The sequence below is a fragment of the Harpia harpyja genome, chromosome 4 (genome assembly GCF_026419915.1).
Source record: "Harpia harpyja isolate bHarHar1 chromosome 4, bHarHar1 primary haplotype, whole genome shotgun sequence".
Lineage (NCBI taxonomy): Eukaryota > Metazoa > Chordata > Aves > Accipitriformes > Accipitridae > Harpia > Harpia harpyja.
In genome coordinates this window covers 80213631-80238755 of record NC_068943.1, presented here as the reverse complement: position 1 = coordinate 80238755, position 25125 = coordinate 80213631, and the positions used below count along the sequence as shown (strand labels likewise).

The window sequence follows — 25125 nt, the reverse complement described above, 5'->3', positions numbered from 1 at the left end:
AGAGGAGCAGGGCAGTGGGCTGCTGGGCCTGTCAGCGCTGGAGGGGGAAACAGGGGAGTCCCGACCCTCCGGCAAAACCGGGAGCTATCCTTTGGGGAGAGCGGAGGCCAGAGATGGCACGTGGCAAAGGATGGGAGACGTGTTGTGAGCAGTGGTCGTGAAAGGCGGGGCAAGACTCTACGCATCTCTTTTGCAGCTAACGCAAATCCTCCTATGTACTGTTTCTACATGCATGCCTAGCGAGACAGAGAGCGAGCTGTCAGGAAACAGAGCACACCTGCACTGAGAAACTCCGCCTCTTCTAGCTGTGCTGGAGGAAATGCTGGCAGCCTGACTGGGGATAGACAAAATCCCCCAAGATGTACAAAGAAGATTCAAGTCTACGCAGGGAGAGCTGAAATGCTGCAGGAGCAACGGCTTGTAGTAGGAAGCCACAAAGGGAGGTGGGCGAGGGCGAGAGAGGTTGTAGCTGGAGAAGTCTTGTGGCCAGGGGTGCACCTGGGAGAGATGGCAGGGAGGAGCACAGGGGTGTGTGAGGAGCAACCTGTCATGCAACCACCACCACCACTACCACACCTGCCACAGGGAGAGGGGCCCTCCTGAAGCAAGAGCTGCCTGCCAGGGAGAGCTCCCAGGTGCGGCTGGATGCAGAAGCAGCTCCCAGTGCCAGCGGCACCCGCCAGCGCGGCTGGGGAGATGGACTCCTCACTCGGGCACTGGTTGGGCTCCCCATCATCCGCAGGGCGTTCTCGAGGGCTGAGGAGGGCATTTGTGTGCAGGGATGCAGCAAGGCAGGCCCTGACGGCTGCGGCTCTGCAGGAGCCAGGGACATCTTCCTCAGCTGCAAGGGACAGTGTCTTGAAAGGAGCCCACTGCCTGTGTCTCACCGTCCCCTTCCTCCAGGAATGCCGCTGGCTCTCCTTTGTGCCTGCAAGCTCTCCCCAGAGCAACGCCTTTCTGTCTGGCAGCTGGGGGAGCGTCCGGGGAGAGAAGGACCACGCAGAGGCCCAGGCTGGGATGCAGCAGAACTTTAATGAGTTGAAAGAGGGAAAGGAGGTCCTCTGAGTGGCGGCCATGGTGCAGGGAGCACCAGGGGGAGCTAGGAGTCTTTGCCCCTTGGCCAGGGTGGAGTTTGCACCGGGCATCTGCCCGCCCGCCTGCCTGCCTGTCCCTGAGAGGGAGGGCGGCAGCAGGCCCTTCCTGGGATGGGGCTTAGCAGGTGATCGCAGCCCAGGGGAGCAGAAGACAACAGAGAAAAGAGAGAGAGAGAGAGAGAAGAGAGTGAGAAGGAGGCACGTTAGACAAGGGCCATGTTTTCAGAGAGCCCAGGCGCGCCGCTTCCTGCCTGCCTTTGCAGGTGGAGCCATGGATGCTCAGTCCCTGTGAAAGCGATGGCCAGGAGCTCCGTGCTCAGTCCGTGACCGTCTTCTGGGGTTCCTTCTGTGGGTCCGCCTGCGGCAGCTTTAGCAGGGGAGGCATGTTCTGCCGCAGTAGCGGCTGGTAATGCAGGAGAGGTCACAGCAGCCGGAGTTGATGGGGACTCCGTTACTGCTGAGGATGCTGCCAACAGCAGCGGAGGTGGAGGAGCCCACAACGGTGTTCTGCGGGAAGGAGCTGAGGATGGGGCCGGGCAGGGTCACCACCACGGGGGAGGGCTCGATGACGACGGTGGAGTTCTGGCACTGCCTGACGCAGGGCTCGTTGCAGCTGTTGGCCAGCGGGGTCGGGCCGCAGGGCTGGCAGGGCAGGCACTGGTTGTAGCAGGACATGTCGCGGGGCTGGAGGTGCACCTGGGGGAGAGGGCAGGGAGGAGCACAGGGGCGCGTGAGGAGCAGCCTGTCCGCCCACCGTGAGGGAGCCAAGGCACGTGCTGGCTGGGGAGCTGGAGACTGTGCAGGGAGGTCCGCAGGCCTCTTTGCTTGTCCACCTGGGCACCGAGCAAAAGGAGCCAGGCCCAGGAAAGCTCTTTCCTAGCCAAGAGCCCAAGAGTCCCCTCAGCCCAGAACCAGCCCCTCTCCACGCCAAACCTTCTCCCCGCTTCCCCTCCCAACACAGGCAGCCCCAAGCCCCGGTACAGGACAGAGCTTCCAACTCACTTGCTTCCGAAGGAGGGGAAGGGGAGCAAAGCGGATGAGAGAGTGAAGAGCTGGGATGGCTTTTATACTGGTCCTGCACTGCCCCAGGTCCAGAGGAAGCCTCTGTGGAAGTAATAATTTTCTGAGAAGCTCATCTGAAATGCAAAACGTCCCAGCTAATGATACGGGCTGTGTTTTGGTTTCCTGCACAGCTGCCTTTTCATTTCCTTGTTTGGCCGTACCTGCTCCTCCTTGAAGGCTCCTTTTCAGTGCTGGGGTGGGAGGCCCAAGGATTTCTGGGACCGGAGCGCATCGGTGCCAGCAGAAGATGAGTCCCAAGTGCCGGAGGGGTCGCGTGCAGGCTGGGGACATTGGCCTGGGGCACTCGTGTGGGCTTGTTTGCAGCGCCATTGGCAGGAAGGGCCCTGCTGCTCCCAGCCCTGCAATCCTTGCCCGGATGCCGAAGGGCTCGCAAGCAGGACGGTGTGCCGCGTCCCCTTTCTCCCACCCTCCAAGCTCTCTCTGATGGTCACTGGCCGTTGTCTCCGCAGGCGGGTGGTCAGCACTGCTGCTTTCGACACCTTGCCTCCTAATGCTGCTCTGGGGAGGCCTTGGTGTGCCTGTTGGGCCTCCTCGGCTCTCTGGGCTCTCTCCGGCGGTCCCCTACCAACACCAACACCAACACCAACACCATCAGTGTGTCTGGGGCCTTGTCCTGCCCAAGGGTGCTCCAGCCCTGCCCTGCCAAGGGCCTTCCCCGTGTGTCCTCGGGCGAGTCCACAGGTGCTCATGTGTAGGTAGGGGTGCTTGCTCACTTGCCCTCGTGTGCATACTGGAGCAGCGTGAAAGGAAATGCCGCATAGGCATGAGGAAAAACTCTTCTACTGTGAGGGTGGCCAAGCCCAGGAGATGTTGCCCAGGCAGCTTGTGGCATCTCTTTCCTTGCAGACATTCAGACCAAACACGGGGCAGTGTCCTGATCCACCTGCTCTGGCTGACCCTGCTCTCAGCAGGAGGGTTGGACCTGACCATCTCCAGAGGTGCCTTCCAACCTCAACGATCCTGAGTTTCTGGGCCTCGGTGATCGGCCACTCGTTGGTCATGATGCTGAAAATGCCACTGGACATCCTATCTGTGGAGAAGATAAGCTCCTTTGTCAGCTGCGTGGCCCGGCTCTTCTTGCTCCACCAGCACGCCTGCGCTGAGATCTTCCTGCTCGCAGTCGTGGCCTACGACCGATCTGTGGCCATGTGCCAGCCCCGGGGACCCACAGTGTCACGCCAGAAGGTCTGTGCCATTGCAGTAGCAGGCCTGAGGGCTGGGGCCACTCTCCCCTTGTCGGCACCAGTGGCACTCACTTTTGTTTGCCCAGCCGCAGCCCCAATGTCATTGACTGCTTCTTCTGAGAGGTGCTGGCCTGTGCTGAGAGCTGCTGGACTGGTGTGCTCCTTGTCTCCACCGGTGGCACCAATTCCCTGGTGTGCTACCTGGCCTTGTTGGGCTCCTGTGGGGTGATTCAGCTCTCCACCTGGCAGCAGATAGGAGAAGAGAGACGCAAGGCACTTGCCACTTTGCTGTGGTTGTGCTCTTCTTTGGGCCATGGTCCCTGATCTTCACCCACCCCACTACCAGCCTCTCCCGGGACAGAGGGGTGTCCGTCTTCAACAGTATTGGTACTGCCTCTGCTCAACTGACTGATCTGGCGCCTGAAAAAGCAGAAGGTGAAGGAAGCGGGAAGAAAGTTGGGAAACAGAGTGGTATTCGCCAGGATGTACAAGGATGGTGGAAGGACAGGGAGCGTGCAATTGAGGCAAGTTCCTTTTGGCAGCTGGGGAGGTGGGATGGAGAAGGAGGGATTGCACTGACGGTGAAGAAGGATCTACACGCAGGATGGGAACCATGCAGAGGAGAAAAGGGAAGGGAAGGCAAGGCAAGGCAAGGCAAGGCAAGGCAGGCAGAGCAAGGAAAAGTCAATGAAGGGAAGGCAATGCGGGGCAAGGGAAGCTGCGGAGCTCTTTTGATGGATGTCGTTCATGAGCTGTTCTCCATCTGCAGGGATCGCTTGGCTTTTCTTGACACGATGCCCATGTGTAAGAACTCTATGTGGAATAACTCTGATGAAACAAGTAATTTGCAGGCGGTATGTGTGGTTGCCTTGATCACAGTGTACACGGCTTCCGTGGTGAAGAGGCGGCTGCTCTGGAGGTGCAAGGTAGTGCAACCCAGCTGGGGCTTCCTTGGGACTTGGTTGTCAGTGGTGGCGCTCTGTGGGCGCTTCAGACCACCGTCAGTGGGACGACTTGGTGAGCAAAGACCATCCCACTATAAAGGGCTGCTCACAAGGCAAGAGAGCTGTGAAGGTGCTTGCCAGCTGCTCTACAGAGACAGGACTCTCCGGTCAAAATCACTGGCATTTGCTCTGAGTTTTCCATGGCAGCCCCTACACTTTGTGGGGATGGCAAGTGGGTAGTTATGATATGAAAAGGCATGGAGAAGTCATGAAGAGGACGAGCTCTTCGGTTGGGGGATCGTCACTAAAATGCATGGCTGATCGATTATGTGGTACGGACAGCTGTTCCCTGTGGGACGTCGTTGACAATCTTTCGACCCTTCCCAGTGTGCTGCCTTCCCCTCCTCCATACAAAATACAACCTGCGTCAGGAGTGGTGGCTTCAGCCCAGTGGCCTTCTCTCGGGTAAGAAAGACAGACTTACCATGTGGGCAGAAAGCCCTGGGAAGAAGGAAGTAGAGCTGGATGTCCCGAGAAGCGCTGGATGGAGGGGGCGAGGTAAGGATTGGGACTGGTGTCACCACGCAGGAGGAAAGCAGCACTGCTGGGGATGAACGTGTGCTGTGACAAAGATGCTGCCCTGCCTCTGTCCGTGCGCTGGGTGGCCAGAGAAGTTCACCAGGGAGCCTTTTGCCCTGCTGGGTGTGGCTGTGAGGGTTGCGTCCCTGGCCGCCTCCTTTGTCTCCTTCTGCCTGAGCACTGCAGTTCCAGTTCTGGGAACTGCCAGCAGGTTCCTGCCTGCCTATCTCAGGTGCGCGGCTCCCCTTGGGCAGCCTGGCCTGGACTCTGACAAGAGGCGGCAGTTTACAAGCGGGCAGGAGTGCCTGCGAGGATGTTCAGGGCCCTTGTGACCAAGAGGATTTTGGAAGGTCGAGCTGTGGCCTGGCTGCACCAGTTGGAGGCTCCCAGTGCTGGAGAACCTGGTTCTGGCACTGGGGAGCCTGGGGCCCAGCAGAGGTGGCTGCTTGGTTCCCTTAGTTTGGCTGAGCAAGTACTTTAACCACAAGGCAATGTGAGTAGAAAGGCTCCCTGGGGCAGAGGTGTGGCGTCCCAGGCAGCCCTCAGAGTGTTTTGTTCCACCCTTTGGGCTGAGGTTTGGAGGCAGCTTTGAGCTGCTGAGGGAGGAGAGCACAGGAGCTGGCAAGATTCAGCTCCCGCTGCCTGGGAGCTCCCTGGGCACCTTGTTGAGTGGAGAGCGTGACACGGTCCAGGTTTTCCCGGCAGCCTTGGTGGGACTGGCAGAGGCTGGTGACACACGCGTGTCGGGCTGGAGAGGAGCAGGGCAGTGGGCTGCTGGGCCTGTCAGCGCTGGAGGGGGAAACAGGGGAGTCCCGACCCTCCGGCAAAACCGGGAGCTATCCTTTGGGGAGAGCGGAGGCCAGAGATGGCACGTGGCAAAGGATGGGAGACGTGTTGTGAGCAGTGGTCGTGAAAGGCGGGGCAAGACTCTACGCATCTCTTTTGCAGCTAACGCAAATCCTCCTATGTACTGTTTCTACATGCATGCCTAGCGAGACAGAGAGCGAGCTGTCAGGAAACAGAGCACACCTGCACTGAGAAACTCCGCCTCTTCTAGCTGTGCTGGAGGAAATGCTGGCAGCCTGACTGGGGATAGACAAAATCCCCCAAGATGTACAAAGAAGATTCAAGTCTACGCAGGGAGAGCTGAAATGCTGCAGGAGCAACGGCTTGTAGTAGGAAGCCACAAAGGGAGGTGGGCGAGGGCGAGAGAGGTTGTAGCTGGAGAAGTCTTGTGGCCAGGGGTGCACCTGGGAGAGATGGCAGGGAGGAGCACAGGGGTGTGTGAGGAGCAACCTGTCATGCAACCACCACCACCACTACCACACCTGCCACAGGGAGAGGGGCCCTCCTGAAGCAAGAGCTGCCTGCCAGGGAGAGCTCCCAGGTGCGGCTGGATGCAGAAGCAGCTCCCAGTGCCAGCGGCACCCGCCAGCGCGGCTGGGGAGATGGACTCCTCACTCGGGCACTGGTTGGGCTCCCCATCATCTGCAGGGCGTTCTCGAGGGCTGAGGAGGGCATTTGTGTGCAGGGATGCAGCAAGGCAGGCCCTGACGGCTGCGGCTCTGCAGGAGCCAGGGACATCTTCCTCAGCTGCAAGGGACAGTGTCTTGAAAGGAGCCCACTGCCTGTGTCTCACCGTCCCCTTCCTCCAGGAATGCCGCTGGCTCTCCTTTGTGCCTGCAAGCTCTCCCCAGAGCAACGCCTTTCTGTCTGGCAGCTGGGGGAGCGTCCGGGGAGAGAAGGACCACGCAGAGGCCCAGGCTGGGATGCAGCAGAACTTTAATGAGTTGAAAGAGGGAAAGGAGGTCCTCTGAGTGGCGGCCATGGTGCAGGGAGCACCAGGGGGAGCTAGGAGTCTTTGCCCCTTGGCCAGGGTGGAGTTTGCACCGGGCATCTGCCCGCCCGCCTGCCTGCCTGTCCCTGAGAGGGAGGGCGGCAGCAGGCCCTTCCTGGGATGGGGCTTAGCAGGTGATCGCAGCCCAGGGGAGCAGAAGACAACAGAGAAAAGAGAGAGAGAGAGAGAGAAGAGAGTGAGAAGGAGGCACGTTAGACAAGGGCCATGTTTTCAGAGAGCCCAGGCGCGCCGCTTCCTGCCTGCCTTTGCAGGTGGAGCCATGGATGCTCAGTCCCTGTGAAAGCGATGGCCAGGAGCTCCGTGCTCAGTCCGTGACCGTCTTCTGGGGTTCCTTCTGTGGGTCCGCCTGCGGCAGCTTTAGCAGGGGAGGCATGTTCTGCCGCAGTAGCGGCTGGTAATGCAGGAGAGGTCACAGCAGCCGGAGTTGATGGGGACTCCGTTACTGCTGAGGATGCTGCCAACAGCAGCGGAGGTGGAGGAGCCCACAACGGTGTTCTGCGGGAAGGAGCTGAGGATGGGGCCGGGCAGGGTCACCACCACGGGGGAGGGCTCGATGACGACGGTGGAGTTCTGGCACTGCCTGACGCAGGGCTCGTTGCAGCTGTTGGCCAGCGGGGTCGGGCCGCAGGGCTGGCAGGGCAGGCACTGGTTGTAGCAGGACATGTCGCGGGGCTGGAGGTGCACCTGGGGGAGAGGGCAGGGAGGAGCACAGGGGCGCGTGAGGAGCAGCCTGTCCGCCCACCGTGAGGGAGCCAAGGCACGTGCTGGCTGGGGAGCTGGAGACTGTGCAGGGAGGTCCGCAGGCCTCTTTGCTTGTCCACCTGGGCACCGAGCAAAAGGAGCCAGGCCCAGGAAAGCTCTTTCCTAGCCAAGAGCCCAAGAGTCCCCTCAGCCCAGAACCAGCCCCTCTCCACGCCAAACCTTCTCCCCGCTTCCCCTCCCAACACAGGCAGCCCCAAGCCCCGGTACAGGACAGAGCTTCCAACTCACTTGCTTCCGAAGGAGGGGAAGGGGAGCAAAGCGGATGAGAGAGTGAAGAGCTGGGATGGCTTTTATACTGGTCCTGCACTGCCCCAGGTCCAGAGGAAGCCTCTGTGGAAGTAATAATTTTCTGAGAAGCTCATCTGAAATGCAAAACGTCCCAGCTAATGATACGGGCTGTGTTTTGGTTTCCTGCACAGCTGCCTTTTCATTTCCTTGTTTGGCCGTACCTGCTCCTCCTTGAAGGCTCCTTTTCAGTGCTGGGGTGGGAGGCCCAAGGATTTCTGGGACCGGAGCGCATCGGTGCCAGCAGAAGATGAGTCCCAAGTGCCGGAGGGGTCGCGTGCAGGCTGGGGACATTGGCCTGGGGCACTCGTGTGGGCTTGTTTGCAGCGCCATTGGCAGGAAGGGCCCTGCTGCTCCCAGCCCTGCAATCCTTGCCCGGATGCCGAAGGGCTCGCAAGCAGGACGGTGTGCCGCGTCCCCTTTCTCCCACCCTCCAAGCTCTCTCTGATGGTCACTGGCCGTTGTCTCCGCAGGCGGGTGGTCAGCACTGCTGCTTTCGACACCTTGCCTCCTAATGCTGCTCTGGGGAGGCCTTGGTGTGCCTGTTGGGCCTCCTCGGCTCTCTGGGCTCTCTCCGGCGGTCCCCTACCAACACCAACACCAACACCAACACCATCAGTGTGTCTGGGGCCTTGTCCTGCCCAAGGGTGCTCCAGCCCTGCCCTGCCAAGGGCCTTCCCCGTGTGTCCTCGGGCGAGTCCACAGGTGCTCATGTGTAGGTAGGGGTGCTTGCTCACTTGCCCTCGTGTGCATACTGGAGCAGCGTGAAAGGAAATGCCGCACAGGCATGAGGAAAAACTCTTCTACTGTGAGGGTGGCCAAGCCCAGGAGATGTTGCCCAGGCAGCTTGTGGCATCTCTTTCCTTGCAGACATTCAGACCAAACACGGGGCAGTGTCCTGATCCACCTGCTCTGGCTGACCCTGCTCTCAGCAGGAGGGTTGGACCTGACCATCTCCAGAGGTGCCTTCCAACCTCAACGATCCTGAGTTTCTGGGCCTCGGTGATCGGCCACTCGTTGGTCATGATGCTGAAAATGCCACTGGACATCCTATCTGTGGAGAAGATAAGCTCCTTTGTCAGCTGCGTGGCCCGGCTCTTCTTGCTCCACCAGCACGCCTGCGCTGAGATCTTCCTGCTCGCAGTCGTGGCCTACGACCGATCTGTGGCCATGTGCCAGCCCCGGGGACCCACAGTGTCACGCCAGAAGGTCTGTGCCATTGCAGTAGCAGGCCTGAGGGCTGGGGCCACTCTCCCCTTGTCGGCACCAGTGGCACTCACTTTTGTTTGCCCAGCCGCAGCCCCAATGTCATTGACTGCTTCTTCTGAGAGGTGCTGGCCTGTGCTGAGAGCTGCTGGACTGGTGTGCTCCTTGTCTCCACCGGTGGCACCAATTCCCTGGTGTGCTACCTGGCCTTGTTGGGCTCCTGTGGGGTGATTCAGCTCTCCACCTGGCAGCAGATAGGAGAAGAGAGACGCAAGTCACTTGCCACTTTGCTGTGGTTGTGCTCTTCTTTGGGCCATGGTCCCTGATCTTCACCCACCCCACTACCAGCCTCTCCCGGGACAGAGGGGTGTCCGTCTTCAACAGTATTGGTACTGCCTCTGCTCAACTGACTGATCTGGCGCCTGAAAAAGCAGAAGGTGAAGGAAGCGGGAAGAAAGTTGGGAAACAGAGTGGTATTCGCCAGGATGTACAAGGATGGTGGAAGGACAGGGAGCGTGCAATTGAGGCAAGTTCCTTTTGGCAGCTGGGGAGGTGGGATGGAGAAGGAGGGATTGCACTGACGGTGAAGAAGGATCTACACGCAGGATGGGAACCATGCAGAGGAGAAAAGGGAAGGGAAGGCAAGGCAAGGCAAGGCAAGGCAAGGCAGGCAGAGCAAGGAAAAGTCAATGAAGGGAAGGCAATGCGGGGCAAGGGAAGCTGCGGAGCTCTTTTGATGGATGTCGTTCATGAGCTGTTCTCCATCTGCAGGGATCGCTTGGCTTTTCTTGACACGATGCCCATGTGTAAGAACTCTATGTGGAATAACTCTGATGAAACAAGTAATTTGCAGGCGGTATGTGTGGTTGCCTTGATCACAGTGTACACGGCTTCCGTGGTGAAGAGGCGGCTGCTCTGGAGGTGCAAGGTAGTGCAACCCAGCTGGGGCTTCCTTGGGACTTGGTTGTCAGTGGTGGCGCTCTGTGGGCGCTTCAGACCACCGTCAGTGGGACGACTTGGTGAGCAAAGACCATCCCACTATAAAGGGCTGCTCACAAGGCAAGAGAGCTGTGAAGGTGCTTGCCAGCTGCTCTACAGAGACAGGACTCTCCGGTCAAAATCACTGGCATTTGCTCTGAGTTTTCCATGGCAGCCCCTACACTTTGTGGGGATGGCAAGTGGGTAGTTATGATATGAAAAGGCATGGAGAAGTCATGAAGAGGACGAGCTCTTCGGTTGGGGGATCGTCACTAAAATGCATGGCTGATCGATTATGTGGTACGGACAGCTGTTCCCTGTGGGACGTCGTTGACAATCTTTCGACCCTTCCCAGTGTGCTGCCTTCCCCTCCTCCATACAAAATACAACCTGCGTCAGGAGTGGTGGCTTCAGCCCAGTGGCCTTCTCTCGGGTAAGAAAGACAGACTTACCATGTGGGCAGAAAGCCCTGGGAAGAAGGAAGTAGAGCTGGATGTCCCGAGAAGCGCTGGATGGAGGGGGCGAGGTAAGGATTGGGACTGGTGTCACCACGCAGGAGGAAAGCAGCACTGCTGGGGATGAACGTGTGCTGTGACAAAGATGCTGCCCTGCCTCTGTCCGTGCGCTGGGTGGCCAGAGAAGTTCACCAGGGAGCCTTTTGCCCTGCTGGGTGTGGCTGTGAGGGTTGCGTCCCTGGCCGCCTCCTTTGTCTCCTTCTGCCTGAGCACTGCAGTTCCAGTTCTGGGAACTGCCAGCAGGTTCCTGCCTGCCTATCTCAGGTGCGCGGCTCCCCTTGGGCAGCCTGGCCTGGACTCTGACAAGAGGCGGCAGTTTACAAGCGGGCAGGAGTGCCTGCGAGGATGTTCAGGGCCCTTGTGACCAAGAGGATTTTGGAAGGTCGAGCTGTGGCCTGGCTGCACCAGTTGGAGGCTCCCAGTGCTGGAGAACCTGGTTCTGGCACTGGGGAGCCTGGGGCCCAGCAGAGGTGGCTGCTTGGTTCCCTTAGTTTGGCTGAGCAAGTACTTTAACCACAAGGCAATGTGAGTAGAAAGGCTCCCTGGGGCAGAGGTGTGGCGTCCCAGGCAGCCCTCAGAGTGTTTTGTTCCACCCTTTGGGCTGAGGTTTGGAGGCAGCTTTGAGCTGCTGAGGGAGGAGAGCACAGGAGCTGGCAAGATTCAGCTCCCGCTGCCTGGGAGCTCCCTGGGCACCTTGTTGAGTGGAGAGCGTGACACGGTCCAGGTTTTCCCGGCAGCCTTGGTGGGACTGGCAGAGGCTGGTGACACACGCGTGTCGGGCTGGAGAGGAGCAGGGCAGTGGGCTGCTGGGCCTGTCAGCGCTGGAGGGGGAAACAGGGGAGTCCCGACCCTCCGGCAAAACCGGGAGCTATCCTTTGGGGAGAGCGGAGGCCAGAGATGGCACGTGGCAAAGGATGGGAGACGTGTTGTGAGCAGTGGTCGTGAAAGGCGGGGCAAGACTCTACGCATCTCTTTTGCAGCTAACGCAAATCCTCCTATGTACTGTTTCTACATGCATGCCTAGCGAGACAGAGAGCGAGCTGTCAGGAAACAGAGCACACCTGCACTGAGAAACTCCGCCTCTTCTAGCTGTGCTGGAGGAAATGCTGGCAGCCTGACTGGGGATAGACAAAATCCCCCAAGATGTACAAAGAAGATTCAAGTCTACGCAGGGAGAGCTGAAATGCTGCAGGAGCAACGGCTTGTAGTAGGAAGCCACAAAGGGAGGTGGGCGAGGGCGAGAGAGGTTGTAGCTGGAGAAGTCTTGTGGCCAGGGGTGCACCTGGGAGAGATGGCAGGGAGGAGCACAGGGGTGTGTGAGGAGCAACCTGTCATGCAACCACCACCACCACTACCACACCTGCCACAGGGAGAGGGGCCCTCCTGAAGCAAGAGCTGCCTGCCAGGGAGAGCTCCCAGGTGCGGCTGGATGCAGAAGCAGCTCCCAGTGCCAGCGGCACCCGCCAGCGCGGCTGGGGAGATGGACTCCTCACTCGGGCACTGGTTGGGCTCCCCATCATCCGCAGGGCGTTCTCGAGGGCTGAGGAGGGCATTTGTGTGCAGGGATGCAGCAAGGCAGGCCCTGACGGCTGCGGCTCTGCAGGAGCCAGGGACATCTTCCTCAGCTGCAAGGGACAGTGTCTTGAAAGGAGCCCACTGCCTGTGTCTCACCGTCCCCTTCCTCCAGGAATGCCGCTGGCTCTCCTTTGTGCCTGCAAGCTCTCCCCAGAGCAACGCCTTTCTGTCTGGCAGCTGGGGGAGCGTCCGGGGAGAGAAGGACCACGCAGAGGCCCAGGCTGGGATGCAGCAGAACTTTAATGAGTTGAAAGAGGGAAAGGAGGTCCTCTGAGTGGCGGCCATGGTGCAGGGAGCACCAGGGGGAGCTAGGAGTCTTTGCCCCTTGGCCAGGGTGGAGTTTGCACCGGGCATCTGCCCGCCCGCCTGCCTGCCTGTCCCTGAGAGGGAGGGCGGCAGCAGGCCCTTCCTGGGATGGGGCTTAGCAGGTGATCGCAGCCCAGGGGAGCAGAAGACAACAGAGAAAAGAGAGAGAGAGAGAGAGAAGAGAGTGAGAAGGAGGCACGTTAGACAAGGGCCATGTTTTCAGAGAGCCCAGGCGCGCCGCTTCCTGCCTGCCTTTGCAGGTGGAGCCATGGATGCTCAGTCCCTGTGAAAGCGATGGCCAGGAGCTCCGTGCTCAGTCCGTGACCGTCTTCTGGGGTTCCTTCTGTGGGTCCGCCTGCGGCAGCTTTAGCAGGGGAGGCATGTTCTGCCGCAGTAGCGGCTGGTAATGCAGGAGAGGTCACAGCAGCCGGAGTTGATGGGGACTCCGTTACTGCTGAGGATGCTGCCAACAGCAGCGGAGGTGGAGGAGCCCACAACGGTGTTCTGCGGGAAGGAGCTGAGGATGGGGCCGGGCAGGGTCACCACCACGGGGGAGGGCTCGATGACGACGGTGGAGTTCTGGCACTGCCTGACGCAGGGCTCGTTGCAGCTGTTGGCCAGCGGGGTCGGGCCACAGGGCTGGCAGGGCAGGCACTGGTTGTAGCAGGACATGTCGCGGGGCTGGAGGTGCACCTGGGGGAGAGGGCAGGGAGGAGCACAGGGGCGCGTGAGGAGCAGCCTGTCCGCCCACCGTGAGGGAGCCAAGGCACGTGCTGGCTGGGGAGCTGGAGACTGTGCAGGGAGGTCCGCAGGCCTCTTTGCTTGTCCACCTGGGCACCGAGCAAAAGGAGCCAGGCCCAGGAAAGCTCTTTCCTAGCCAAGAGCCCAAGAGTCCCCTCAGCCCAGAACCAGCCCCTCTCCACGCCAAACCTTCTCCCCGCTTCCCCTCCCAACACAGGCAGCCCCAAGCCCCGGTACAGGACAGAGCTTCCAACTCACTTGCTTCCGAAGGAGGGGAAGGGGAGCAAAGCGGATGAGAGAGTGAAGAGCTGGGATGGCTTTTATACTGGTCCTGCACTGCCCCAGGTCCAGAGGAAGCCTCTGTGGAAGTAATAATTTTCTGAGAAGCTCATCTGAAATGCAAAACGTCCCAGCTAATGATACGGGCTGTGTTTTGGTTTCCTGCACAGCTGCCTTTTCATTTCCTTGTTTGGCCGTACCTGCTCCTCCTTGAAGGCTCCTTTTCAGTGCTGGGGTGGGAGGCCCAAGGATTTCTGGGACCGGAGCGCATCGGTGCCAGCAGAAGATGAGTCCCAAGTGCCGGAGGGGTCGCGTGCAGGCTGGGGACATTGGCCTGGGGCACTCGTGTGGGCTTGTTTGCAGCGCCATTGGCAGGAAGGGCCCTGCTGCTCCCAGCCCTGCAATCCTTGCCCGGATGCCGAAGGGCTCGCAAGCAGGACGGTGTGCCGCGTCCCCTTTCTCCCACCCTCCAAGCTCTCTCTGATGGTCACTGGCCGTTGTCTCCGCAGGCGGGTGGTCAGCACTGCTGCTTTCGACACCTTGCCTCCTAATGCTGCTCTGGGGAGGCCTTGGTGTGCCTGTTGGGCCTCCTCGGCTCTCTGGGCTCTCTCCGGCGGTCCCCTACCAACACCAACACCAACACCAACACCATCAGTGTGTCTGGGGCCTTGTCCTGCCCAAGGGTGCTCCAGCCCTGCCCTGCCAAGGGCCTTCCCCGTGTGTCCTCGGGCGAGTCCACAGGTGCTCATGTGTAGGTAGGGGTGCTTGCTCACTTGCCCTCGTGTGCATACTGGAGCAGCGTGAAAGGAAATGCCTCATAGGCATGAGGAAAAACTCTTCTACTGTGAGGGTGGCCAAGCCCAGGAGATGTTGCCCAGGCAGCTTGTGGCATCTCTTTCCTTGCAGACATTCAGACCAAACACGGGGCAGTGTCCTGATCCACCTGCTCTGGCTGACCCTGCTCTCAGCAGGAGGGTTGGACCTGACCATCTCCAGAGGTGCCTTCCAACCTCAACGATCCTGAGTTTCTGGGCCTCGGTGATCGGCCACTCGTTGGTCATGATGCTGAAAATGCCACTGGACATCCTATCTGTGGAGAAGATAAGCTCCTTTGTCAGCTGCGTGGCCCGGCTCTTCTTGCTCCACCAGCACGCCTGCGCTGAGATCTTCCTGCTCGCAGTCGTGGCCTACGACCGATCTGTGGCCATGTGCCAGCCCCGGGGACCCACAGTGTCACGCCAGAAGGTCTGTGCCATTGCAGTAGCAGGCCTGAGGGCTGGGGCCACTCTCCCCTTGTCGGCACCAGTGGCACTCACTTTTGTTTGCCCAGCCGCAGCCCCAATGTCATTGACTGCTTCTTCTGAGAGGTGCTGGCCTGTGCTGAGAGCTGCTGGACTGGTGTGCTCCTTGTCTCCACCGGTGGCACCAATTCCCTGGTGTGCTACCTGGCCTTGTTGGGCTCCTGTGGGGTGATTCAGCTCTCCACCTGGCAGCAGATAGGAGAAGAGAGACGCAAGGCACTTGCCACTTTGCTGTGGTTGTGCTCTTCTTTGGGCCATGGTCCCTGATCTTCACCCACCCCACTACCAGCCTCTCCCGGGACAGAGGGGTGTCCGTCTTCAACAGTATTGGTACTGCCTCTGCTCAACTGACTGATCTGGCGCCTGAAAAAGCAGAAGGTGAAGGAAGCGGGAAGAAAGTTGGGAAACAGAGTGGTATTCGCCAGGATGTACAAGGATGGTGGAAGGACAGGGAGCGTGCAATTGAGGCAAGTTCCTTTTGGCAGCTGGGGAGGTGGGATGGAGAAGGAGGGATTGCACTGACAGTGAAGAAGGATCTACACGCAGGATGGGAACCATGCAGAGGAGAAAAGGGAAGGCAAGGCAAGGCAAGGCAAGGCAAGGCAGGCAGAGCAAGGAAAAATCAATGAAGGGAAGGCAATGCGGGGCAAGGGAAGCTGCGGAGCTCTTTTGATGGATGTCGTTCATGAGCTGTTCTCCATCTGCAGGGATCGCTTGGCTTTTCTTGACACGATGCCCATGTGTAAGAACTCTATTTGGAATAACTCTGATGAAACAAGTAATTTGCAGGCGGTATGTGTGGTTGCCTTGATCACAGTGTACACGGCTTCCGTGGTGAAGAGGCGGCTGCTCTGGAAGTGCAAGGTAGTGCAACCCAGCTGGGGCTTCCTTGGGACTTGGTTGTCAGTGGTGGCGCTCTGTGGGCGCTTCAGACCACCGTCAGTGGGACGACTTGGTGAGCAAAGACCATCCCACTATAAAGGGCTGCTCACAAGGCAAGAGAGCTGTGAAGGTGCTTGCCAGCTGCTCTACAGAGACAGGACTCTCCGGTCAAAATCACTGGCATTTGCTCTGAGTTTTCCATGGCAGCCCCTACACTTTGTGGGGATGGCAAGTGGGTAGTTATGATATGAAAAGGCATGGAGAAGTCATGAAGAGGACGAGCTCTTCGGTTGGGGGATCGTCACTAAAATGCATGGCTGATCGATTATGTGGTACGGACAGCTGTTCCCTGTGGGACGTCGTTGACAATCTTTCGACCCTTCCCAGTGTGCTGCCTTCCCCTCCTCCATACAAAATACAACCTGCGTCAGGAGTGGTGGCTTCAGCCCAGTGGCCTTCTCTCGGGTAAGAAAGACAGACTTACCATGTGGGCAGAAAGCCCTGGGAAGAAGGAAGTAGAGCTGGATGTCCCGAGAAGCGCTGGATGGAGGGGGCGAGGTAAGGATTGGGACTGGTGTCACCACGCAGGAGGAAAGCAGCACTGCTGGGGATGAACGTGTGCTGTGACAAAGATGCTGCCCTGCCTCTGTCCGTGCGCTGGGTGGCCAGAGAAGTTCACCAGGGAGCCTTTTGCCCTGCTGGGTGTGGCTGTGAGGGTTGCGTCCCTGGCCGCCTCCTTTGTCTCCTTCTGCCTGAGCACTGCAGTTCCAGTTCTGGGAACTGCCAGCAGGTTCCTGCCTGCCTATCTCAGGTGCGCGGCTCCCCTTGGGCAGCCTGGCCTGGACTCTGACAAGAGGCGGCAGTTTACAAGCGGGCAGGAGTGCCTGCGAGGATGTTCAGGGCCCTTGTGACCAAGAGGATTTTGGAAGGTCGAGCTGTGGCCTGGCTGCACCAGTTGGAGGCTCCCAGTGCTGGAGAACCTGGTTCTGGCACTGGGGAGCCTGGGGCCCAGCAGAGGTGGCTGCTTGGTTCCCTTAGTTTGGCTGAGCAAGTACTTTAACCACAAGGCAATGTGAGTAGAAAGGCTCCCTGGGGCAGAGGTGTGGCGTCCCAGGCAGCCCTCAGAGTGTTTTGTTCCACCCTTTGGGCTGAGGTTTGGAGGCAGCTTTGAGCTGCTGAGGGAGGAGAGCACAGGAGCTGGCAAGATTCAGCTCCCGCTGCCTGGGAGCTCCCTGGGCACCTTGTTGAGTGGAGAGCGTGACACGGTCCAGGTTTTCCCGGCAGCCTTGGTGGGACTGGCAGAGGCTGGTGACACACGCGTGTCGGGCTGGAGAGGAGCAGGGCAGTGGGCTGCTGGGCCTGTCAGCGCTGGAGGGGGAAACAGGGGAGTCCCGACCCTCCGGCAAAACCGGGAGCTATCCTTTGGGGAGAGCGGAGGCCAGAGATGGCACGTGGCAAAGGATGGGAGACGTGTTGTGAGCAGTGGTCGTGAAAGGCGGGGCAAGACTCTACGCATCTCTTTTGCAGCTAACGCAAATCCTCCTATGTACTGTTTCTACATGCATGCCTAGCGAGACAGAGAGCGAGCTGTCAGGAAACAGAGCACACCTGCACTGAGAAACTCCGCCTCTTCTAGCTGTGCTGGAGGAAATGCTGGCAGCCTGACTGGGGATAGACAAAATCCCCCAAGATGTACAAAGAAGATTCAAGTCTACGCAGGGAGAGCTGAAATGCTGCAGGAGCAACGGCTTGTAGTAGGAAGCCACAAAGGGAGGTGGGCGAGGGCGAGAGAGGTTGTAGCTGGAGAAGTCTTGTGGCCAGGGGTGCACCTGGGAGAGATGGCAGGGAGGAGCACAGGGGTGTGTGAGGAGCAACCTGTCATGCAACCACCACCACCACTACCACACCTGCCACAGGGAGAGGGGCCCTCCTGAAGCAAGAGCTGCCTGCCAGGGAGAGCTCCCAGGTGCGGCTGGATGCAGAAGCAGCTCCCAGTGCCAGCGGCACCCGCCAGCGCGGCTGGGGAGATGGACTCCTCACTCGGGCACTGGTTGGGCTCCCCATCATCCGCAGGGCGTTCTCGAGGGCTGAGGAGGGCATTTGTGTGCAGGGATGCAGCAAGGCAGGCCCTGACGGCTGCGGCTCTGCAGGAGCCAGGGACATCTTCCTCAGCTGCAAGGGACAGTGTCTTGAAAGGAGCCCACTGCCTGTGTCTCACCGTCCCCTTCCTCCAGGAATGCCGCTGGCTCTCCTTTGTGCCTGCAAGCTCTCCCCAGAGCAACGCCTTTCTGTCTGGCAGCTGGGGGAGCGTCCGGGGAGAGAAGGACCACGCAGAGGCCCAGGCTGGGATGCAGCAGAACTTTAATGAGTTGAAAGAGGGAAAGGAGGTCCTCTGAGTGGCGGCCATGGTGCAGGGAGCACCAGGGGGAGCTAGGAGTCTTTGCCCCTTGGCCAGGGTGGAGTTTGCACCGGGCATCTGCCCGCCCGCCTGCCTGCCTGTCCCTGAGAGGGAGGGCGGCAGCAGGCCCTTCCTGGGATGGGGCTTAGCAGGTGATCGCAGCCCAGGGGAGCAGAAGACAACAGAGAAAAGAGAGAGAGAGAGAGAGAAGAGAGTGAGAAGGAGGCACGTTAGACAAGGGCCATGTTTTCAGAGAGCCCAGGCGCGCCGCTTCCTGCCTGCCTTTGCAGGTGGAGCCATGGATGCTCAGTCCCTGTGAAAGCGATGGCCAGGAGCTCCGTGCTCAGTCCGTGACCGTCTTCTGGGGTTCCTTCTGTGGGTCCGCCTGCGGCAGCTTTAGCAGGGGAGGCATGTTCTGCCGCAGTAGCGGCTGGTAATGCAGGAGAGGTCACAGCAGCCGGAGTTGATGGGGACTCCGTTACTGCTGAGGATGCTGCCAACAGCAGCGGAGGTGGAGGAGCCCACAACGGTGTTCTGCGGGAAGGAGCTGAGGATGGGGCCGGGCAGGGTCACCACCACGGGGGAGGGCTCGATGACGACGGTGGAGTTCTGGCACTGCCTGACGCAGGGCTCGTTGCAGCTGTTGGCCAGCGGGGTCGGGCCGCAGGGCTGGCAGGGCAGGCACTGGTTGTAGCAGGACATGTCGCGGGGCTGGAGGTGCACCTGGGGGAGAGGGCAGGGAGGAGCACAGGGGCGCGTGAGGAGCAGCCTGTCCGCCCACCGTGAGGGAGCCAAGGCACGTGCTGGCTGGGGAGCTGGAGACTGTGCAGGGAGGTCCGCAGGCCTCTTTGCTTGTCCACCTGGGCACCGAGCAAAAGGAGCCAGGCCCAGGAAAGCTCTTTCCTAGCCAAGAGCCCAAGAGTCCCCTCAGCCCAGAACCAGCCCCTCTCCACGCCAAACCTTCTCCCCGCTTCCCCTCCCAACACAGGCAGCCCCAAGCCCCGGTACAGGACAGAGCTTCCAACTCACTTGCTTCCGAAGGAGGGGAAGGGGAGCAAAGCGGATGAGAGAGTGAAGAGCTGGGATGGCTTTTATACTGGTCCTGCACTGCCCCAGGTCCAGAGGAAGCCTCTGTGGAAGTAATAATTTTCTGAGAAGCTCATCTGAAATGCAAAACGTCCCAGCTAATGATACGGGCTGTGTTTTGGTTTCCTGCACAGCTGCCTTTTCATTTCCTTGTTTGGCCGTACCTGCTCCTCCTTGAAGGCTCCTTTTCAGTGCTGGGGTGGGAGGCCCAAGGATTTCTGGGACCGGAGCGCATCGGTGCCAGCAGAAGATGAGTCCCAAGTGCCGGAGGGGTCGCGTGCAGGCTGGGGACATTGGCCTGGGGCACTCGTGTGGGCTTGTTTGCAGCGCCATTGGCAGGAAGGGCCCTGCTGCTCCCAGCCCTGCAATCCTTGCCCGGATGCCGAAGGGCTCGCAAGCAGGACGGTGTGCCGCGTCCCCTTTCTCCCACCCTCCAAGCTCTCTCTGATGGTCACTGGCCGTTGTCTCCGCAGGCGGGTGGTCAGCACTGCTGCTTTCGACACCTTGCCTCCTAATGCTGCTCTGGGGAGGCCTTGGTGTGCCTGTTGGGCCTCCTCGGCTCTCTGGGCTCTCTCCGGCGGTCCCCTACCAACACCAACACCAACACCAACACCATCAGTGTGTCTGGGGCCTTGTCCTGCCCAAGGGTGCTCCAGCCCTGCCCTGCCAAGGGCCTTCCCCGTGTGTCCTCGGGCGAGTCCACAGGTGCTCATGTGTAGGTAGGGGTGCTTGCTCACTTGCCCTCGTGTGCATACTGGAGCAGCGTGAAAGGAAATGCCGCATAGGCATGAGGAAAAACTCTTCTACTGTGAGGGTGGCCAAGCCCAGGAGATGTTGCCCAGGCAGCTTGTGGCATCTCTTTCCTTGCAGACATTCAGACCAAACACGGGGCAGTGTCCTGATCCACCTGCTCTGGCTGACCCTGCTCTCAGCAGGAGGGTTGGACCTGACCATCTCCAGAGGTGCCTTCCAACCTCAACGATCCTGAGTTTCTGGGCCTCGGTGATCGGCCACTCGTTGGTCATGATGCTGAAAATGCCACTGGACATCCTATCTGTGGAGAAGATAAGCTCCTTTGTCAGCTGCGTGGCCCGGCTCTTCTTGCTCCACCAGCACGCCTGCGCTGAGATCTTCCTGCTCGCAGTCGTGGCCTACGACCGATCTGTGGCCATGTGCCAGCCCCGGGGACCCACAGTGTCACGCCAGAAGGTCTGTGCCATTGCAGTAGCAGGCCTGAGGGCTGGGGCCACTCTCCCCTTGTCGGCACCAGTGGCACTCACTTTTGTTTGCCCAGCCGCAGCCCCAATGTCATTGACTGCTTCTTCTGAGAGGTGCTGGCCTGTGCTGAGAGCTGCTGGACTGGTGTGCTCCTTGTCTCCACCGGTGGCACCAATTCCCTGGTGTGCTACCTGGCCTTGTTGGGCTCCTGTGGGGTGATTCAGCTCTCCACCTGGCAGCAGATAGGAGAAGAGAGACGCAAGGCACTTGCCACTTTGCTGTGGTTGTGCTCTTCTTTGGGCCATGGTCCCTGATCTTCACCCACCCCACTACCAGCCTCTCCCGGGACAGAGGGGTGTCCGTCTTCAACAGTATTGGTACTGCCTCTGCTCAACTGACTGATCTGGCGCCTGAAAAAGCAGAAGGTGAAGGAAGCGGGAAGAAAGTTGGGAAACAGAGTGGTATTCGCCAGGATGTACAAGGATGGTGGAAGGACAGGGAGCGTGCAATTGAGGCAAGTTCCTTTTGGCAGCTGGGGAGGTGGGATGGAGAAGGAGGGATTGCACTGACAGTGAAGAAGGATCTACACGCAGGATGGGAACCATGCAGAGGAGAAAAGGGAAGGCAAGGCAAGGCAAGGCAAGGCAAGGCAGGCAGAGCAAGGAAAAATCAATGAAGGGAAGGCAATGCGGGGCAAGGGAAGCTGCGGAGCTCTTTTGATGGATGTCGTTCATGAGCTGTTCTCCATCTGCAGGGATCACTTGGCTTTTCTTGACACGATGCCCATGTGTAAGAACTCTATTTGGAATAACTCTGATGAAACAAGTAATTTGCAGGCGGTATGTGTGGTTGCCTTGATCACAGTGTACACGGCTTCCGTGGTGAAGAGGCGGCTGCTCTGGAAGTGCAAGGTAGTGCAACCCAGCTGGGGCTTCCTTGGGACTTGGTTGTCAGTGGTGGCGCTCTGTGGGCGCTTCAGACCACCGTCAGTGGGACGACTTGGTGAGCAAAGACCATCCCACTATAAAGGGCTGCTCACAAGGCAAGAGAGCTGTGAAGGTGCTTGCCAGCTGCTCTACAGAGACAGGACTCTCCGGTCAAAATCACTGGCATTTGCTCTGAGTTTTCCATGGCAGCCCCTACACTTTGTGGGGATGGCAAGTGGGTAGTTATGATATGAAAAGGCATGGAGAAGTCATGAAGAGGACGAGCTCTTCGGTTGGGGGATCGTCACTAAAATGCATGGCTGATCGATTATGTGGTACGGACAGCTGTTCCCTGTGGGACGTCGTTGACAATCTTTCGACCCTTCCCAGTGTGCTGCCTTCCCCTCCTCCATACAAAATACAACCTGCGTCAGGAGTGGTGGCTTCAGCCCAGTGGCCTTCTCTCGGGTAAGAAAGACAGACTTACCATGTGGGCAGAAAGCCCTGGGAAGAAGGAAGTAGAGCTGGATGTCCCGAGAAGCGCTGGATGGAGGGGGCGAGGTAAGGATTGGGATTGGTGTCACCACGCAGGAGGAAAGCAGCACTGCTGGGGATGAACGTGTGCTGTGACAAAGATGCTGCCCTGCCTCTGTCCGTGCGCTGGGTGGCCAGAGAAGTTCACCAGGGAGCCTTTTGCCCTGCTGGGTGTGGCTGTGAGGGTTGCGTCCCTGGCCGCCTCCTTTGTCTCCTTCTGCCTGAGCACTGCAGTTCCAGTTCTGGGAACTGCCAGCAGGTTCCTGCCTGCCTATCTCAGGTGCGCGGCTCCCCTTGGGCAGCCTGGCCTGGACTCTGACAAGAGGCGGCAGTTTACAAGCGGGCAGGAGTGCCTGCGAGGATGTTCAGGGCCCTTGTGACCAAGAGGATTTTGGAAGGTCGAGCTGTGGCCTGGCTGCACCAGTTGGAGGCTCCCAGTGCTGGAGAACCTGGTTCTGGCACTGGGGAGCCTGGGGCCCAGCAGAGGTGGCTGCTTGGTTCCCTTAGTTTGGCTGAGCAAGTACTTTAACCACAAGGCAATGTGAGTAGAAAGGCTCCCTGGGGCAGAGGTGTGGCGTCCCAGGCAGCCCTCAGAGTGTTTTGTTCCACCCTTTGGGCTGAGGTTTGGAGGCAGCTTTGAGCTGCTGAGGGAGGAGAGCACAGGAGCTGGCAAGATTCAGCTCCCGCTGCCTGGGAGCTCCCTGGGCACCTTGTTGAGTGGAGAGCGTGACACGGTCCAGGTTTTCCCGGCAGCCTTGGTGGGACTGGCAGAGGCTGGTGACACACGCGTGTCGGGCTGGAGAGGAGCAGGGCAGTGGGCTGCTGGGCCTGTCAGCGCTGGAGGGGGAAACAGGGGAGTCCCGACCCTCCGGCAAAACCGGGAGCTATCCTTTGGGGAGAGTGGAGGCCAGAGATGGCACGTGGCAAAGGATGGGAGACGTGTTGTGAGCAGTGGTCGTGAAAGGCGGGGCAAGACTCTACGCATCTCTTTTGCAGCTAACGCAAATCCTCCTATGTACTGTTTCTACATGCATGCCTAGCGAGACAGAGAGCGAGCTGTCAGGAAACAGAGCACACCTGCACTGAGAAACTCCGCCTCTTCTAGCTGTGCTGGAGGAAATGCTGGCAGCCTGACTGGGGATAGACAAAATCCCCCAAGATGTACAAAGAAGATTCAAGTCTACGCAGGGAGAGCTGAAATGCTGCAGGAGCAACGGCTTGTAGTAGGAAGCCACAAAGGGAGGTGGGCGAGGGCGAGAGAGGTTGTAGCTGGAGAAGTCTTGTGGCCAGGGGTGCACCTGGGAGAGATGGCAGGGAGGAGCACAGGGGTGTGTGAGGAGCAACCTGTCATGCAACCACCACCACCACTACCACACCTGCCACAGGGAGAGGGGCCCTCCTGAAGCAAGAGCTGCCTGCCAGGGAGAGCTCCCAGGTGCGGCTGGATGCAGAAGCAGCTCCCAGTGCCAGCGGCACCCGCCAGCGCGGCTGGGGAGATGGACTCCTCACTCGGGCACTGGTTGGGCTCCCCATCATCCGCAGGGCGTTCTCGAGGGCTGAGGAGGGCATTTGTGTGCAGGGATGCAGCAAGGCAGGCCCTGACGGCTGCGGCTCTGCAGGAGCCAGGGACATCTTCCTCAGCTGCAAGGGACAGTGTCTTGAAAGGAGCCCACTGCCTGTGTCTCACCGTCCCCTTCCTCCAGGAATGCCGCTGGCTCTCCTTTGTGCCTGCAAGCTCTCCCCAGAGCAACGCCTTTCTGTCTGGCAGCTGGGGGAGCGTCCGGGGAGAGAAGGACCACGCAGAGGCCCAGGCTGGGATGCAGCAGAACTTTAATGAGTTGAAAGAGGGAAAGGAGGTCCTCTGAGTGGCGGCCATGGTGCAGGGAGCACCAGGGGGAGCTAGGAGTCTTTGCCCCTTGGCCAGGGTGGAGTTTGCACCGGGCATCTGCCCGCCCGCCTGCCTGCCTGTCCCTGAGAGGGAGGGCGGCAGCAGGCCCTTCCTGGGATGGGGCTTAGCAGGTGATCGCAGCCCAGGGGAGCAGAAGACAACAGAGAAAAGAGAGAGAGAGAGAGAGAAGAGAGTGAGAAGGAGGCACGTTAGACAAGGGCCATGTTTTCAGAGAGCCCAGGCGCGCCGCTTCCTGCCTGCCTTTGCAGGTGGAGCCATGGATGCTCAGTCCCTGTGAAAGCGATGGCCAGGAGCTCCGTGCTCAGTCCGTGACCGTCTTCTGGGGTTCCTTCTGTGGGTCCGCCTGCGGCAGCTTTAGCAGGGGAGGCATGTTCTGCCGCAGTAGCGGCTGGTAATGCAGGAGAGGTCACAGCAGCCGGAGTTGATGGGGACTCCGTTACTGCTGAGGATGCTGCCAACAGCAGCGGAGGTGGAGGAGCCCACAACGGTGTTCTGCGGGAAGGAGCTGAGGATGGGGCCGGGCAGGGTCACCACCACGGGGGAGGGCTCGATGACGACGGTGGAGTTCTGGCACTGCCTGACGCAGGGCTCGTTGCAGCTGTTGGCCAGCGGGGTCGGGCCGCAGGGCTGGCAGGGCAGGCACTGGTTGTAGCAGGACATGTCGCGGGGCTGGAGGTGCACCTGGGGGAGAGGGCAGGGAGGAGCACAGGGGCGCGTGAGGAGCAGCCTGTCCGCCCACCGTGAGGGAGCCAAGGCACGTGCTGGCTGGGGAGCTGGAGACTGTGCAGGGAGGTCCGCAGGCCTCTTTGCTTGTCCACCTGGGCACCGAGCAAAAGGAGCCAGGCCCAGGAAAGCTCTTTCCTAGCCAAGAGCCCAAGAGTCCCCTCAGCCCAGAACCAGCCCCTCTCCACGCCAAACCTTCTCCCCGCTTCCCCTCCCAACACAGGCAGCCCCAAGCCCCGGTACAGGACAGAGCTTCCAACTCACTTGCTTCCGAAGGAGAGGAAGGGGAGCAAAGCGGATGAGAGAGTGAAGAGCTGGGATGGCTTTTATACTGGTCCTGCACTGCCCCAGGTCCAGAGGAAGCCTCTGTGGAAGTAATAATTTTCTGAGAAGCTCATCTGAAATGCAAAACGTCCCAGCTAATGATACGGGCTGTGTTTTGGTTTCCTGCACAGCTGCCTTTTCATTTCCTTGTTTGGCCGTACCTGCTCCTCCTTGAAGGCTCCTTTTCAGTGCTGGGGTGGGAGGCCCAAGGATTTCTGGGACCGGAGCGCATCGGTGCCAGCAGAAGATGAGTCCCAAGTGCCGGAGGGGTCGCGTGCAGGCTGGGGACATTGGCCTGGGGCACTCGTGTGGGCTTGTTTGCAGCGCCATTGGCAGGAAGGGCCCTGCTGCTCCCAGCCCTGCAATCCTTGCCCGGATGCCGAAGGGCTCGCAAGCAGGACGGTGTGCCGCGTCCCCTTTCTCCCACCCTCCAAG

General features: G+C 59.7%; 9 pseudogenes; 4 read left to right on the top strand and 5 right to left on the bottom strand.

Moving 5' to 3' along the window:
• Positions 1-1463: 1463 nt before the first annotated feature.
• LOC128141258 (feather keratin Cos2-3-like) lies at positions 1464-2230 on the bottom strand (annotated as a pseudogene).
• A 946-nt stretch (positions 2231-3176) lies between these two features.
• Positions 3177-3769, top strand: LOC128141241 (olfactory receptor 1509-like; annotated as a pseudogene).
• A 3330-nt stretch (positions 3770-7099) lies between these two features.
• Positions 7100-7866, bottom strand: LOC128141255 (feather keratin Cos2-3-like; annotated as a pseudogene).
• Positions 7867-8812: 946 nt separating this feature from the next.
• LOC128141240 (olfactory receptor 1509-like) lies at positions 8813-9405 on the top strand (annotated as a pseudogene).
• A 3330-nt stretch (positions 9406-12735) lies between these two features.
• On the bottom strand, positions 12736-13502 carry LOC128141251 (feather keratin Cos2-3-like; annotated as a pseudogene).
• A 946-nt stretch (positions 13503-14448) lies between these two features.
• Positions 14449-15041, top strand: LOC128141239 (olfactory receptor 1509-like; annotated as a pseudogene).
• A 3325-nt stretch (positions 15042-18366) lies between these two features.
• LOC128141235 (feather keratin Cos2-3-like) lies at positions 18367-19133 on the bottom strand (annotated as a pseudogene).
• A 946-nt stretch (positions 19134-20079) lies between these two features.
• Positions 20080-20672, top strand: LOC128141238 (olfactory receptor 1509-like; annotated as a pseudogene).
• A 3325-nt stretch (positions 20673-23997) lies between these two features.
• On the bottom strand, positions 23998-24764 carry LOC128141219 (feather keratin Cos2-3-like; annotated as a pseudogene).
• Positions 24765-25125: the final 361 nt, after the last annotated feature.